At 45.6% G+C, this 17,795-nt stretch overlaps 1 long non-coding RNA gene across 1 annotated transcript in view; it reads right to left on the reverse strand.

Moving 5' to 3' along the window:
• Nucleotides 1-7,393: 7,393 nt before the first annotated feature.
• LOC125460466 (uncharacterized) overlaps nt 7,394-17,795 on the reverse strand; it is a 106,095-nt gene continuing 95,693 nt past the window's right edge. The window contains exon 3 of the long non-coding RNA XR_007249266.2: nt 7,394-13,870. This is a non-coding gene — a long non-coding RNA (uncharacterized LOC125460466). The remainder of the gene's footprint in view (nt 13,871-17,795) is intronic.

Here is a 17,795-nt window from a genome sequence, read left to right on the forward strand (position 1 = left end):
AAACAGTGAGCCTGAAGTCCATCATAGGTGAAGTTTTGAAAACTGTTATAAAAGAGATTATGGCACATTCAACTGGAAATCAGATTGAGAAAGTCAATATAAGTTCATGCAGGGAGATTTCACCAATTATATTTACTGATCTTCTTTGAAGATGTGATAAAGGAGGTTGATAAGGGTGAGCGCTTGGATGTGGTGTGGAGGTGTTGTGCACTGATGTGTATCTTGAAGGCCACCATGGGGGACACTTACCCAAAGATCGGAGGTCAAATGTCCTTGACCACTGATGTGTTCCCCAACTAGGAACACAGCAACGCTGAATCGCTGAGCAGAAACTGATAGTCAAGTTGTGTACCAATGAAGATGGCCTCAGCCGTGGTCTTGGGTTCATGTTGCGCTATATGTAACCCCACCATAGTGTTCTGTATTTGGTAAATCTTCCTATTGTACTGTTTTAACACTATTGCCTTGATTACTTATTATGATCGGTCTACCTTAATTAGTTTGTACAGTTTTGGATTACTTATTAATTTGGCTAGATCTTCAGCATGTGACTTTTATACCTATCATGTTATTCCAGCCATTCGGTTTGTCTCCAGCACCACCTTATTTTTAATTTTTTTGTTTTTGTCTCTCTGCCTCAAATAATTGAATTATAGGCCATCCCTTCACTTATTATTCAGCTGTTGACACTTTACTCACACCATCTGACACTTGATCACCTGCAGAGACTTATTATTCGGCAATCCACTCACACCATTTTCATCGTCTTTTGATCTCTCTGCCCTTGATTTCTCTCTGCCGGCAAATTCTTTGCTCAGTGTGCTCTTCTCTCGCTTCTCCTGATGAAGGGGCTATGCTCTGAAAGCATGTGATTTCAAATGAACCTGTTGGACTATAACCTGGTGTTGCATGAACTCTGACTTTGACCTTTTCCCAGTCGTGCCCCTTTTTCTTTGACCGCTTGATGATGTTGGCAGCCTTTATGAAGAAGGGTGGAAGAAGGGTGATGTACTCATCAGAGCTTTAAGCAGGGTTGACAAATGCCATGCAGCGAGAATGCTTATGTTTTCAGGATAACCTCGAACAAGGGGGCACAGTTCAAAATAAGGGATTATAGGGTCATAGGGTTGAAATAGACACTTCAATCCAACTCATCCATACTGACAGCTATCCTAAATGAATCTCGTCCCATTTGCCAGCACTCCCCTGTAACCCTCTAAACCCTTCCCATTCATGTACACATTCAGATGCCTTTTAAAGTTCTACATTGCAGTTCTTCACAGCATGAATTAGGAAAATAAAGGAATAAAGTTAAAAGATAGACATAACAGTCCATCTGTGGCCTGCAGTCACTCCATGCTGGTGGCTTTGCATAAGTGATCTCATTCTCCACTCACCACCCATGCTGGGCCAACCCAACCAGACTCACGAGCCACTGACCTCACTGGGCCCCAGTCCACTGACTGCCAGCCAACCCAGTCTGGGCCCGCAGCCCTCCAGCCACTCTGCACCACTCTGTGTCCACAGGCCGCTGGCCATCCCGCTCCTTTCCGGGCCCACTGACCACTGACTGCTGACTGCTGGCACAGCCTCTCCTCCGGGCCCACTGGCCATTGGCCATCCAGCTACCCTACAGTCCTGCTGACTGGTGGCCATCTCACCCCACTCCAGGCCCACTGATTGCTGGCCATGTTGCTCCTTTCCAGGCCCACTGACCACTAGCTACCCTGCTCTTCTGCTGATCACTGGTCATCCCAGTCCTCTCTGGCTGACTGACCACTGGCCATCTCGCTCCTCTCTGGGCCCACTGACTGCTGGCCACTGGCCATCTCTCTCTGCACCAGTCCACTGGCCGCTGGCCGCTCACTCCTCTTGGGCCCACTGACCGCTGGGCATGCTGCTCCTCTCTAGGCCCTCTGACCGCTAACCATCCCACTCCTCTCCGGGCCCACTGACCTCTGGCTGCTCTGTTCCTTTCATCCTGTTCCTGTCCGGGCCCACTGACCGCTGGCCATCCCTCTCCTCTCTGGACACACTGACCTCTGGCTATCCCGCTCCTCTCTAGGCCCACTGACCACTGGCCATCACACTCCTCTCCGGGCCCACTGGCCATCCCGTTCCTCTCTAGGCTCACTGACCACTGGCCATCACACTCCTCTCCAGGCCCACTGGCTGTCCTGCTCCTCTCCCGGCCCACTGACCACTGGCCGTCTCACTCCACTCTGGGCCCACTGACTGCTGGCCATACCACTCCTCTCCAGGCGCACTGGCCACTTGCTGTCTCGCTCGTCTTCCGGCCCACTGACTGCTCCTCTCCCAGCCCACTGACCACTGGCCATTTCGCTTCTCTCTGGTCCACTGGCCACTGACCATCCCACTCCTCCCTGGCCCATTGAACACTGGCTATCTCGCTCCTCTCCAGGCCCACTGACCACTGGCCGTCCCACTCCTCTCCGGGCCTACCGTCCGCTGGCCACCCCATTCCTCTCCGGGCCCAGTGACCACTGGCCACCTCGCTCCTCTCCTGGCCCACTGACCGTTGGCCATCCTGCTTCTCTTCAGGCCCATTGGCCGTCCCACTCTGGGCTCTCAGCTGCTGCAATGTTTCAATGCCGTCACCGCTACTCTCCCTGCAAGGTAAGTTAAAGAAAACAAAGAGAAGCAGATGGAAAAGGTTGGTCCCAGATGCTGCCTACAACACCACTGCCACCTTGGGAATAGAATTAGCATCTAATCCACAATTTGAAAAAAAATCATTTCACAATCTACCACCGCGGAGTTCAAGCCCACTTCCCCAGGGCATTGGGTTCTAGGTTACTAACCCAGTGGCATTGCCGCAATGCCTTCCCTTATGTGATCAGCGATAGTGTCTAAAGCAGATAGGATGGTGGAATGTATTAAAATGTCAATTTTGAATTAACATAGGGAGGCAATCCTGATATTTTACTTACAACACCAATTTGAATTTATGTGGTTCCTTTAACATAGTAAAACAATTAACTTCAATATTGAGTCAACTTGTTTTTTATTCATTCAAGGCTTGTGATGTTGTTGAGTCCTTGAGAAGCTGGTGATGAGTGCCTTCCTGAAACACTGCAGTCCTCCTGCTGTGGGTTGACCCACAATGCCATCAGAGAGGGAATTCCAGGATTTTGACCCAGCGATGTAAAGGATTAGCGATATATTTCCCAGTCAAGGTAGTGAGTGGCTTGGAGGCGAACTTGAAGATTTTGGCGTTCCCATAAGTCTGCTGTCCCTGTCCTCCTGGATAGAAGTAGTCATGGGTGCTCTCTGAGGATCTTGTTTGAATTTCTGAATCTTGTAGATGGTACACACTACTGCTACTGAGGGTCAATGGTGGAGGGAGTGGATGCTTGTGGATGTAGTGCTAATCAAACCGGCTGCTTTGTCCCGGTTGTTGTCAAGCTTCTTTAGTGTTGTTGGGGCTGCGGCCATCCAGGGAAGTGGGGAATATACCATCACACTCCTGTCTTGTGGCTTTCAGCTGATGGACACACCCTGGGGACTCAGGAGGCCTCCCACAATGTCATCAGGGAGGGAATTCCAGGATATTGACCTAGCAGACACCTAAGAAATAGTGATATATATTTTCCTTTGAGAATTTGTAGCAATTGGTTTAACTGAATAGCTTGCTAGGCCATTTCAGAGGACAACTGAGAGTCAACCACATTGCTGTGGGACTCGAATCACATGTAGGCCAGACCAGGTGAGGGTGGCAGATTTCCTTCCCTGAAGGACATCTGTGAACCAGATGGGATTTTTCTGACAATCAGTGATCAGGAAATTCTTAATTCCAGACTTTTCTAATTAAATTAAATTCAAATTCCACCATTAGCCATGGTGGGATTTGAATCCAGGCCCCCAGAACATTATAATAAAATGTGAGGCTGGATGAACACAGCAGGCCAAGCAGCATCTCAGGAGCACAAAAGCTGACGTTTCGGGCCTAGACCCTTCATCAGAGAGGGGGATGGGGGGAGGGAACTGGAATAAATAGGGAGAGAGGGGGAGGCGGACCGAAGATGGAGAGTAAAGAAGATAGGTGGAGAGGGTGTAGGTGGGGAGGTAGGGAGGGGATAGGTCAGTCCAGGGAAGACGGACAGATCAAGGAGGTGGGATGAGGTTAGTAGGTAGCTGGGGGTGCGGCTTGGGGTGGGAGGAAGGGATGGGTGAGAGGAAGAACCGGTTAGGGAGGCAGAGACAGGTTGGACTGGTTTTGGGATGCAGTGGGTGGGGGGGAAGAGCTGGGCTGGTTGTGTGGTGCAGTGGGGGGAGGGGATGAACTGGGCTGGCTTAGGGATGCAGTGGGGGAAGGGGAGATCCCTCACCTTCCTGGACCTCTCAGTCTCCATCTCAGGCAACCAGCTTGTAACTGATGTCCATTTCAAGCCTACCGACTCCCACAGCTACCTAGAATACACCTCCTCCCACCCACCCTCCTGCAAAAATTCCATCCCCTATTCCCAATTCCTCCGCCTCCGCCGCATCTGCTCCCACGATAAGACATTCCACTCCCGCACATCCCAGATGTCCAAGTTCTTTAAGGACCGCAACTTTCCCCCCACGGTGATTGAGAACGCCCTTGACCGCGTCTCCCGCATCTCCCGCGACACATCCCTCACACCCCGCCCCCGCCACAACCGCCCCAAGAGGATCCCCCTCGTTCTCACACACCACCCTACCAACCTCCGGATACAACGCATTATCCTCCGACACTTCCGCCATTTACAATCCGACCCCACCACCCAAGACATTTTTCCATCCCCTCCCCTGTCTGCTTTCCGGAGAGACCACTCTCTCCGTGACTCCCTTGTTCGCTCCACACTGCCCTCCAACCCCACCATACCCGGCACCTTCCCCTGCAACCGCAGGAAATGCTACACTTGTCCCCACACCTCCTCCCTCACCCCCATCCCAGGCCCCAAGATGACATTCCACATTAAGCAGAGGTTCACCTGCACATCTGCCAATGTGGTATACTGCATCCACTGTACCCGGTGCGGCTTCCTCTACATTGGGGAAACCAAGCGGAGGCTTGGGGACCGCTTTGCAGAACACCTCCGCTCAGTTCGTAACAAACAACTGCACCTCCCAGTCGCAAACCATTTCCACTCCCCCTCCCATTCTCTTGATGACATGTCCATCATGGGCCTCCTGCACTGCCACAATGATGCCACCCGAAGGTTGCAGGAACAGCAACTCATATTCCGCCTGGGAACCCTGCAGCCGTATGGTATCAATGTGGACTTCACCAGTTTCAAAATCTCCCCTTCCCCCACTGCATCCCTAAACCAGCCCAGTTCATCCCCTCCCCCCACTGCACCACACAACCAGCCCAGCTCTTCCCCCCCACCCACTGCATCCCAAAACCAGTCCAACCTGTCTCTGCCTCCCTAACCGGTTCTTCCTCTCACCCATCCCTTCCTCCCACCCCAAGCCGCACCCCCAGCTACCTACTAACCTCATCCCACCTCCTTGATCTGTCCGTCTTCCCTGGACTGACCTATCCCCTCCCTACCTCCCCACCTACACCCTCTCCACCTATCGTCTTTACTCTCCATCTTCGGTCCGCCTCCCCCTCTCTCCCTATTTATTCCAGTTCCCTCCCCCCATCCCCCTCTCTGATGAAGGGTCTAGGCCCGAAACGTCAGCTTTTGTGCTCCTGAGATGCTGCTTGGCCTGCTGTGTTCATCCAGCCTCACATTTTATTATCTTGGAATCTCCAGCATCTGCAGTTCCCATTATCTCTGATACCCCCAGAACATTAGCTAGGTTTCTGAATTAACAGTCTAACAACAATACCACTAGGCTGCCACCTACCCAATGCTGGAGTTCCCTCTCTAAGGGCATTGTTGGTCCAACCACAGCAGGTGAACTGCAGCGGTTCAAGAAGGCAGCTTACCACCACCTTCTCAAGGGCAACTAGGAATGGGCAGGAAATGATGCCCCAGCCAGTGTTGCCCACCTACCACAAATGAATTCAAAGAAATATATTTCCATGTCAGGAGTGGTTTGGAAGGAAGTTAAAATGCCAACTACAGTCATGGCCAATATCCTTTGAAAGGAGTTTTTTTTTAATCCATGCGCAAGATTTGAGCATTGCTGGTTAGGCTGGCATTTATTATCTATCCCTAATTTCCCAGAGGGCAGTGAAGAATCAACCACATTGCTGTGGGTCTAGAGTCACATGTAGGCCAGAGATTTCCTTCTCTAAAGGAAATTGGTGAATCAGAAGAGCTTTTATCCAACAATCAACAACGGGTTCATCATTAAACTCTTAATTCCAAATGTTTTAAATTGAATTCAAATCTGTCATGGGAGGATTCAAACCTGAGTCCTTCAGTTTATCTGGGTCTCTGACTTAATAGTCCAGTGATAATATCACTAGACCGTTGCTGCCCCACACCCAACCTCCTTCCTGTTAACTTGGGTGATCTTTTTACATCTTATTACTGGAATCCCGTAAAGGAAAATCAAAACATGTAACTGAGGGGATGGAGGAACCAAATTAATGTTGAGTTATTATGCAAATTGGACTTGTTCTTACTGGAAAAGGGATGTTTAAGAGGTGATGCAATTGCTGGGTTCATAAGAGAAGTATAGATGCAGTTAAGCTGCTTCATGTTGTCGAGAAACTGGAGATGCCTTGGTTCAAAGGTGTTAAATTCAAAACTAATCCACACAAATACTGAGCTGGAATTTAGCCTAGAGGCAAGTTCTGTATGTTTGTGGGTTGGCAGTGTGGTGCAGTGTAGGAGGCAGCTGTGAGAGATACTCAGAAGGACAGGTTTTATGTAATGTCCTGCAGAAAGTAACAATGGGGCTACTCTAAATTCTTTTGTGGGGGTCCCACTGACAGATAGTGCAGTTGGAGGATTCTGTGTATGGAACTTCCTTCCCAAGGTCAAAGCTGCCGTAACTTACTGTCAGAATGAGCATGGGTTTTGGAGGTGGTGCAACAGCAGTGGTGACTAGGGGAAGGGTCCAGATTGCAGATTCAAATGAAGTGGATTATGATAGTCATGATGGTACATAGGGAGGCTGTTCAGGCCATCAAGTTTGTTCTTGTCCTGAAGCTAGTCCACTTGGCTTGGTCTCAGGGGCAGGATCCACTGGAGGTCTGTGATTCAGACAAGCGTCATTGGGCAGGGGGTTTTGTAGAAACAGAGAAGATTCAGGAAGAACGGATAATTGTTTTAAGGAGGAACAAAATGATGGTGGGGTAAAAAGCAAACATATCGCATTGGTGGCTGGGTGTGGGTTACGGTTTATTAAATAACTTGATGGATCCTGGTGTCCTGCTCCTCCTGACCCACAAGGACTGCTGCAGAAGGCATTTACCTTGAGGATTCAACCCTTCTTGCCTCTTTCATGAATTGATTTTATTTAGTATTGTCACATTACTGACATACAGTGCAAAGCTTTGTTTTGTTTGCAATCTAGACAAATCATACCTTACACAAGTACATCAGAGAAATAGAACAGAATGTAGAATGTAGTGTTACAGCCAAAGCAAAAGCACAGAGAGGTATCAACTGTAATAGATAAGAGATCCATTCAAAAGTCTTATAACAGTTGTTGGGCTGTGTTTTCAAACTTTTGTATCTTCTGTCCAATGGAAGAGGGTGGGAGAGAGTGTAACCCAGGGTGGGAGGCGTCTTTGATGATGTTTGTTGCCTTCCTAAGGCAACGGGAAGTATAGATGGACTCCATAGATGGACAGCTGGTTTTCATGATGGACTGGGCTGTGTTTACAACTCTCTGTAATCTCTTGCAGTCAAGGGCAGAGCAGTTGCCTTTCCACACTGTTTTGCATCTGGATAGGCTGCTTTCAATGGTGCATCTATAGAAATTGGTAAGAGACATTGTGGGCATGCTGAATTTCCTTAGCCTCCTGAGGAAGTAGAGGCATCGCAGTGCTCTCTTGATGTAGCATTGATGTGGGTAGACCAGGACAGACTGTTGGTGATCATCGCTCCCTGGAACTTGACAATCTTGACCATCTCTACCTCAACACCATTGATGCAGACAGGAGCATACCACCCACTCAGCTTCATGAAATTAATGACCAGCTCCTTCATTTTGCTGACATTGAGGGGGAGATTGTTATCTTTACAACATACCACTAAGCTGTCTATCTCCGTTCTGTACTTGTCTTGTTGTTTAAGAGCCAACCCACTGTGGTGGTGTCACCAATAAACTTGTTAAAAGATTTAGAGAAGAATTTCACCACACAGTTGTAAGCGTATAAGGAGTCTAGTAAGGAGCTGAATACACAGCCTTACAGGGCTGTGGTGTTGAGGATTATCATGGAGGAGGTGTTGTTGCCTATCCTTTCTGATTGCAGTCTGTGGGTCAAGAAGTCAAGGATTGTGTTGCAGAGTGGGGAGCAGAGTTCTACATCTCGGAATTTGGCAATGAATTTTGCCGGAATTATAGTGTTGAAGGTGGAGCTGAAGTCAATAAATAATAATCTGATATAGGTGTCCTTATTATGCAGATGTTCCAGGGACGAGTGTAGGGCCGGGGAGATGGTGTCTGCCGTGGATCTATTGTGACGTAGGTGAATTGTCGTGGATCAAGTCAATCTGGGAGGCTGGAACTGATGTGTGCTATTACCAACCTCTCAAAGCACTTCATAATGATGGATTTCAGGGCCACTGGGTGGTTGCTGAATTTCTAGAGGATTGAAAAACCAGGCAACCATGGTGGAAATCAAATGCTGAAGAATTAGAGCTCCATTATAGTCTTTAAATCATTTCCTGCAAGCGGATTAATCATCTGTCCCTTGTCCTGAAACGAAAATTCTGCGCCTTAATTTGCTCATTTAGCGGAACAGAGTCTATCGCCTCATTTGGGGGGAGAAATAGTGTAGCTAGGTCTCATTTGGAGAAAAAGGAAGTCAAGTCTATTAATCTCCTCATATTTAGGGAATTCACACTGTGTGATTAGCCAATTATATACTGGAACTTTTCCAATTCAGGCCTATTTTGATGCAATCTTTATTAAAATGCTTTCAAACATTGACCTGATTATGGTCCTGAATTCCTTTTCCTGTTGCCTTTACTTGAAGATAAGAGACTGCAACCCTATTCTGACAAGCTTACTCAAGGCCAATCATTCTTAGTTCGTTGTCAACTCAACTTTGTAGTTTAGTCTTCAATCAGCATCAGCCTGATAGGTAGATGCAAATTAACTCAATCTTAAGATTTGACCTCCTTCTCAGATCCATTCTCAACTTTGAAAATTGATTGATTTACCATACTTCCAAATTTCATGATAATTTTCAATGTACTGAAACAGGAGTGATCAGATTTATTGAATTCCAAGGCATGACATCAACCTGTGGGATAGAATTTCTTTTTAACTCATTTGAGCGATGTGGGCATCGCTGGCTGGGCCAGGATTTATTGCTCATCCCTAGTTGCCCTTGAAAAGGAGGTGGTGAGCTGCCTTCCTAAACTGTTGTGGTCCATGAGCTGCCTGGTGACTGACAATGCCATTAGGGAGGGAGTTTCAAGGATTTTGACCCAGTGAGTGTTAAAAAAAGACAATATATTTTCAAGTCAGGATTGTGAATGGCTTGGAGGGGAGCTTGAAGGTGATTGTGCTCCTTGTCTTGGTCTTTCTCGGCAGAAGTGATCATGGGTTTGGAAAGTGCTCTCTGGGGATCTTTTTTGAATTTCTGCAGTACATCTTGTAGATGGTACACACTGCTGCAATTGAGCATCAATGGTAGAGGGAATAGGTGTTTATGGATGTAGTGCCAATCAAGTGGGCTGTTTTGTCTTTTGTCAAGCTTCTTGAGTGTTATTGGAGCTGCACTCATCCAGGCAAGTGGGGAGTATTCCTAGCCTCGGAATTGCTGTTGTAGCTGCTGTGATTATGTGGTAAGTCCAGTTGAATTTCTAGTCAATGGTAACCTCCAGGATGTTAATAGTTGGGGATTCAGTGATTGTAACACAGTTGAATATCAAGGGGCAGTGGTCAGATTGTCTCTTATTAGTGATGGCCATAGCCTGGCATTTACGTGGCATGAATGTTACTTATCAACCCAAGCCGGATATTGTCCAGATTGTGTTACATTTGAACATGGTCAGCTTCAGTATCTGAGGAGTCACAGATGGTACTGAATGTCGTGCAACCATCAGTGAACATCCTCATTTCTGACCTGGTGATGGAGGAAAGATCATTGATGAAGCAGTGGAAGATGGGTGGACCTAGAACACTTGTGCCCTTCTCTGGGGTGTGTTTGGTGGCAGCCCCTTTTTTTTAACCAGGTGGAAAGCTGGTAATTGTACGGCCTGCTACCTCCACAGCTCAATACTGATATTTTTCCTATTGGGCAGTTCCCTATAGGGGCATTCCTGAAAGTGCTATGATGCTTATATCTTTAAAAACACCAATGTTCCTGCTTCCTTCCAAAGGCAAGATGTTACTCATTGAGGCCCTGGAGTGGTCAATGCCCATTCTGTGACTTTACCCACTGCCAGTAGTCCAGCAATGGGCAGGGGCTTCATAATGGAGGGGCAAATGTATCAGGGGCTTCCTTGCATGTCCTGGGGATAAGGAGTTCCCTCAGTCAAAGGATTGAGGAACCATCAGGAAGGCTGGGGAGTGTCTTTGCACCTGACTCCCCTTCTCTGCAAACCCGTACTCCCGAGCCATGAGCACCCTCCTGGCATCACTCACCTGAGCCTTGGCCTCTCCTCTGTGTAAAGTTTGAGGTGGTGGCCAGACCTTGTAGCAGCCATCAGAGGGGATTCCTCATCCAAAGGGAAAAGCCAACCATAGGCCCTTAGAGACACGTCGTATCTTCCCAAAAAGAGGCAACGTGAGCCTCTTACCAGCTGAGTGCTTTGCTGCCTCCACAAAACTCTGCCCATGTCACCTTACCTGCCCTGCTCCAAGCACCTTATGCGTGACCCAGTGAAATCAAAGGAGGAACAAGACGAAAAGGAAACCAGCAGAGGTTTCTCTTGTTTTTGAAGGTGGATTATCTGTCTCAATATTGAGTGGAGGCTAGTGTTGAGTGAAGATTGCCCTCTTAAGCAAAGGGGTTAATTACAAGACGGAGAATTCAAGCAATCTAACTCATTACAACAGCAATCACATTTTTGTAAGCATTTGGGAACATCCTGAGGACAAGGAAGATCTTTTGGAGAGGTCTGCCTTTCTTTCAGTGGGCCGTCTTCACTTAGTTATACCAATTTACAGAGCAGCATAGTGCTGACACGCAGTGTTATGTTAATGCAGCCAAACCCTCAACCTTGTCTGAACTGAGATGTATTTCCGTGGAAAGGAAAAGAAAACTGCCACGGTTTGAAAAACACAACAGAAATCTGGTTTGAAGATGATTCGCACCCCCCCCCCCCGACCCCAGCTCCAATACCAGTTGCCATGGTAATAGTGGACAACTCACCTTCCACCAATGAGTCATTGGTTTGTACAATCCAGCTGCTCTGCACTGCAGATATAAATATTTCCATGTTTTATGGGGAATAGACGCAACAAATACAAGTTAACTTTGGTAAACCTGAAGAGGCATGTTCTCTGATGGTAATGACCAGACATTTGGCTTCAACTTTTAAGGAGTATGGGATAAGGCTGTAAACAAGTGGAAAACTTTACTTAACTCTTTCCTCCACAATCTGGTGTTATAAATGGGCACTACACAATTACCCAAAGTCCTCATTTGAAGCCTGACAGCTCTGGGCCAAACTCCCTCAACATATTAACACTCCTACCTCGTGACTGAGGCAGAAGATCCTTCTGGCCGTACGCTGTCACATTGTTTTACGTGAATCTTTTTTGGGTCCAATGGGAAGTTGCTTCAATCGGAAGAGCGAACAGAATACTTTTAAATGGGGAAAAAAGAGTGGCAGAAAGCTGGAACACAAAGGGACTTGAAAGTACTTGAGCACAAAACATAGAAAGCTAGCACATAGGTGCAGCAAGTAATCAGGAAGGCTAATGGAATGTTAGCCCTTATTTCAAGGGGGTTCAAATATAAGGGTAGTGAAGTCTTGCTGTAACTATACAAGGTGCTGGTGAGACCATATCTGGGGTCTCGAGGCAGTTTTAAGAAAAGATATTGTTTCATTGAAGGTAGTTCAGAGAAGGTTCATTTAGAAGATCCTTGATATGGAGGGATTTTTTCATGAGCAAAAGCAAAACAGATTGGGACTTTACTCACTGGAGTATGGAAGAATGAGATGTGATCTCATTGAATCAGCTAGGATTTTTAAGGGGTTTGACAGGGTAAATATTGAGTGGATGCTTCACCTCATGGAAGAGTTTAGGATCAGAGGACTAGTCTCAGAATAGAGGGGGCAGCAAATTAAGATTGAGATGAGGAGAAATTTCTTCATTCAGAGGGTTGTGAGTCTTTGGAAGTGCTCACTAGAGGGAACTATGGGGACAGAGTCCTTGTGCATATTTAGGGCTGAGATAGAGAGATTCTTGATCGGCTGGGGAATCAAGAGTTACAGAGAAGGGGCAGCAGAGTGGATGTGAGGAACGTTGGATCAGCCATGATTTTATTGAATGGTGGAGCAGACTCAAGGGGCCAAAAGTCCTACTCCTGTACCTATTTCATATGCTCTTACAGGTCAATGTACAGATCCTGAATTCCAGCTTCTTCAGTGTGGAAGTAGTGGTTATCTCTTTAAGAATGCTTGCAAACCTGTTCATGGCACAGTTTCTGACATTCATATTTCATTTTCTATTCAGAACCAACAGAAGCCACTCACTATTTGAATACTACAGTGGAAGCTGGCGGCAACAGTGGAGAGAGAAACGGAGTCAACATTTTGAGTCCAATATAACTTCTTCTGGACTACTGTACATTTCTCTCTTCCCTTGTGCCATTTAAGATAGAACAAAGGTCGTCTTCATCCATTCACTGGCTTCTGCAGTACCTCCAATATCCTTTTATAATTCATGGAAGCAATTTCAATAGAAATCTTCAATAACCACATACCTTCAATGCTCCTCATGGGAGCAATATCAAGCAAAGTTAGACTCTGAACCACATACAGGGCAAATGACCAAAGGCCTGGTCAAGTGGGAAGGTTTTTAATGTGTAGTAAAGGAAGGAAAAGAGGGTGAGGGAATTCCAGAGCCTGGCACTCAATCAACTATGGCACAACAGCGATGGTGAGATGGTTAAAATCAGGGGTGGTTAACAGGTCAGAAATAGAGGAGGGTAGATACCTTGGAAGGTTGTGGGGCTGGAGGAGATCACAAAAATAGGAAGGTCTGAGGGATTTGCAAAGAAGGGTAAGAAATTGAGTGTTTCTTGACCAGAGGCCAATGTGGATCTGCAAGAATCAATCTAATTGGGTGCAGGACTTGGTGAAATTTAGGACACAGGCAGCAGAGTTTCAAATGATCTGCAATTCTGCACAGAATGGAAGCTGGGATTCGTCAAGTTCACTAGTAATGAAGGAACAAGTGGTAATTGGATAGATATCCATCAAAGGAAGTAAATGGCAGTGCTTTAAGGGAAACTGGATTGGAAATTTTTAAAAAACCCAAAGAACGGTTGATGCTGGAAATTAGAAACAAAAACAGAAATTGCTGGAGAAAAGTCTGGCCATATCTGAGGAGAAGCAAAGTAGAATTAATGCTTTGGGTCAGGATTTGAACTAATTGGACAGCAGTTTGAAGCTGTTAATGTGGATACGATGGGCTGAATAACACCCTCCTTGTCCACAGTTCAGAAGTTTGTATTAGACAGTTTGATCAGGAAGCTGTTAATTTCAGACTGAGAGTTACCCTCTGTTAAATAGTCCATGGGCTCTGATCCTATCTGCACTGGCTGATCATTGAATTCCAGCTGCAGGCCCTGTAAAGGAATAGAGAACACTTAGATCTGTTTCTGATTATGTTTATCATAAACCAAAGCAAAATTACAACAATATGTTGATTCCTTAAATGTCTTCAAAGTTTAAATTCATTATTTCCTTCATGAAACCACATCTCCTGACATCCCATTCTGAATAGCATACAAATCAGCGGAAATGTCTGGCAGAAAGGGTCTAATCTTTCATGTATCATCCCATAATATTCTAAATCGACAAATAATGCTTTTCCAAAAGAAATATCTCCCTCTTCTTCGATAATAAAATGTGAGGCTGGATGAACACAGCAGGCCAAGCAGCATCTCAGGAGCACAAAAGCTGACGTTTCGGGCCTAGACCCTTCATCAGATGAAGGGTCTAGGCCCGAAACGTCAGCTTTTGTGCTCCTGAGATGCTGCTTGGCCTGCTGTGTTCATCCAGCCTCACATTTTATTATCTTGGAATCTCCAGCATCTGCAGTTCCCATTATCTCTCTCCCTCTTCTTCCCCTGTTTTCTGCCCCCCTGTCCCGCAGATTCTGGTGTCTTTGCTGGGGTGTGTGTGCCGCAGCCCATGTCAGCTACAGTTGTGGCACATTCCTTGACAGTGAGTATCAGCTGGCTGTTTGACTGCAGTGGGCATCATAATTAAGCTCAAGCATGTTGCTTATTAGGGTTTGAGCTGCAGGTAAAGGCTGAATAGGATGGGGCTATTTTCCCTGGAGCGTCAGAAGCTGAGAGTTGACCACTTAGAGGTTTATAAAATCATGAGGGGTATGGATAGGGTGAATAGACAAGATCTAGGATAGAGGAGTCCAAAACTAGAGGGCATAGATTTAAGTTGAGAGGAGAATGACTTAAAAGAGACCTAAAGAGCAACTTTTTCACACAGAGGGTGGTGCATGTATGGTATGAACTGCCAGTGGAAGTGGTGGGGGCTGGTACAATTACAATAATTGAAAGGCTCTCTGATGAAGGGTCTAGGCCCGAAACGTCAGCTTTTGTGCTCCTGAGATGCTGCTTGGCCTGCTGTGTTCATCCAGCCTCACATTTTATTATCTAATAATTGAAAGGCATCTGGATGGGTACATGAATAGGAAGGGATATGGGCCAAATGCTGACAAATGGGACTAGATTAATTTAGGATGTCTGGTCAGCATGGACAAATTGGACCAAAGGGTCTTTTTGCGTGCTGTGCAACTCTTATCTGTGATTTTATCTACATATGTGCACTGTCCAGAAGAGGGCTCCAGTTAGCAGTCAATATTCATGTGTCCCGGTTGATCATTTTCACTCTCAATAGAGGCTCTGTTGTTGATTTAGCGGGTACAGGGATAATGAAGGAAAGTGACATTGAGATCAAAAATCAGCCAGGAGCTAGTTGAATGATAGAGTAGGCTTGGTGGCCTGAATGGGTCTACCTATGTTCCTATGTTTCAAAGACAGAACAAGCTTCTGTTACACCTTAGTGTAAGGTAAATATTCAAATATTGTGAAGAAAATATACATTGTAAATTTTCTGTCATTAATTTCGCAATTCGACAGTGTATAGCTGAAAATAGATACTTTTGATCAGAGCATGTCAACTTGTACTCATCAGGGCATTTCATAAGGAATACGCCCTCTAATATTTTTCATCAGTCTGAGGACTTCTGAGGTAGCTGCATGGCAACAGCTTCTGAATTCCCAATCACACAGTTGGTGTGTGTGGAATCCCAGAGGCCCCTTGGAATGGCTGTGTGGCCATATGGCGAGAGGATTGTTTGCCAGTACCAGTGCTGGCTAAACTCACAACACAGTGTCAAATACTAGTGGTAATTCTGAAATTGGGCATCATTTGCTGGATAGTCCCATATGTGCCAAGCACTACAATCAATTTAGGACTGACCACGGGCTCACAGTGCGGTGCATTTATGTGTATTGGAAGCGACAGGTAGTAATGCATAAGGCCTGCTGTTTGCAGACAAAAATACCATGTACACGCATGGCACCTGTTTCGACAAACAGAATTCATGGGTGCATGTACTATGCCTCTTTCAGCAAAATAAATTACAGATTATTCACTGGTTCATTTCTCAGGGTAATGGTCTGACTAATGCTCGGTATAAAATTTAAATAAAGTCCAGCAGTTAACTGTCAATCAACATTAATGGATGCATTCTCCATATTATCACCTCTACCAATCAGAGTCCAGTTATGAATCAAGCAGCACTTCCTCCTCATGAGTAGAAGTGTTGATTTTCTGCTTCAATTGGTATTCTTGCAAAAGATCCTAATGATTGCAAGTTGGCTGAAAAGCTTTGACCAAATGTGTCTTATTTTAACAATGGCAGTTTCCCAAGGGGGCATCATTTAAGAGTTGTAATGTGCAATGTAAAAACCAGAGACTTATTGTGATGGTACCATATCTCATGAGCAACTAAAACACCATTTAAAACTTGTGTCATCTCAGTACTTTATCATTATAGGATTAACTCATCATGAGGAAGGTTTGGAGACATAGCTGCAAGCATTTGTGCAAAAATTTCTGTTTTGCCCTGAAGGAATCAAGTTAGTGAACAGCCTTATACTCACCAGAGCTTGGAGAAAGAGGTCTAGGACACCAGATTCATACCTCAGGATTTTAAATGGACATGCCTTCCCCTTATGGCTAACATGACTAAGCATGTGATTTTAATTCCAGAGGCCTGGGATGTTCATGTGTATTCATGATGTGAATGAATATAAAACTATTCCCGCCAATTATGGTTGCAAAGCCCAAACTTGAAATATCTTTGGTATCTAATATTAAACATTTAACCTACCATCAGAAGACAGAAACTTTTGCCTGCCAAATTAAAATACCAGGCTGCTCTCCTTAAAGCTCCATCCCTGCCTAGAAAATTTCACCACAGTTTGTTTGATAGCACTCCTGCAAATTTTTTTGGAATGCTTTTGTACATTTAATGTACTATTGGGTGGCACAGAGGCTCAGTGGTTAGCTCTGCTGCCTTACAGGGCCAGATACCCAGGTTTGATTCCATCTTCGGGTGACTGTCTGTCTGTGTGGAGTTTGCGCATTCTCCTCGTGTCTGCGTGGGTTTCCCCCCACAGTCTGAAGACGCGCAGGTTAAGTGGAATGGCCATGCTAAATTGTCCTGTAATGTCCAGGGGTGTGAAAGTCAGGTGGGTTAGCTGTGGGAAATGCAGGATCATGAAGTGGGTCTGTGTGGGATGCTCATCAGAAGGTTGGTGTGAACTCAATGGGCTGAATGGCCTGTTTCCATACTATAGGAATTCATTCATTAATTCTCTATAGAATAGTAAAACATTGCTGTATGTGAAAACTGGTTGATTAATTCACAGAACACACATGATTAAACCAGAGTCTCACAGAATTTAAGGTTTGTTTTCAATACTTCTTTTTAAAAACTTCTGTGAAGACTGTTTCTCTGTACAGAGGTTAAACATTTGATGGAGCAGTCATTACAGCAAGAAGCCCTTTAAACTTCTTTAGAAGTTTTCAGTTTACCACCAAACCACAAGCGCATCAATGCAGAAATTGAGCATGTGGTTTCTGGATTTTTTTTCCCCAGAAAATGTTCCCAACTTTGAAAATGAACCTCATCAATAATAAAGGAGAAACCCACAAGTAAACATACGTAATTAATATCTTGCGTGTTTAATATCTCAAAGTACTTAAAATATCTCAAATGCCATTGTTTACTTTTTGCAATGTAATGATTTCTTTTCCATGCAGGCATTTTGTAGAAGGCCAAGAAACCTTGTCATCTTTCATTTTTGGTGGAAAATTGCTGAGAATTATACAACGCTCATAGGAGCTGAAAAGTTGGCAACATAGAACATAGAACAATACAGCGCAGAACAGGCTCTTCGGCCCTCAATGTTGCGCCGACCTGTGAACTAATCTAAGTCCATCCCCCTACACTAT

Source organism: Stegostoma tigrinum, chromosome 11, assembly GCF_030684315.1.
Source record: "Stegostoma tigrinum isolate sSteTig4 chromosome 11, sSteTig4.hap1, whole genome shotgun sequence".
Taxonomy (NCBI): Eukaryota; Metazoa; Chordata; class Chondrichthyes; order Orectolobiformes; family Stegostomatidae; genus Stegostoma; species Stegostoma tigrinum.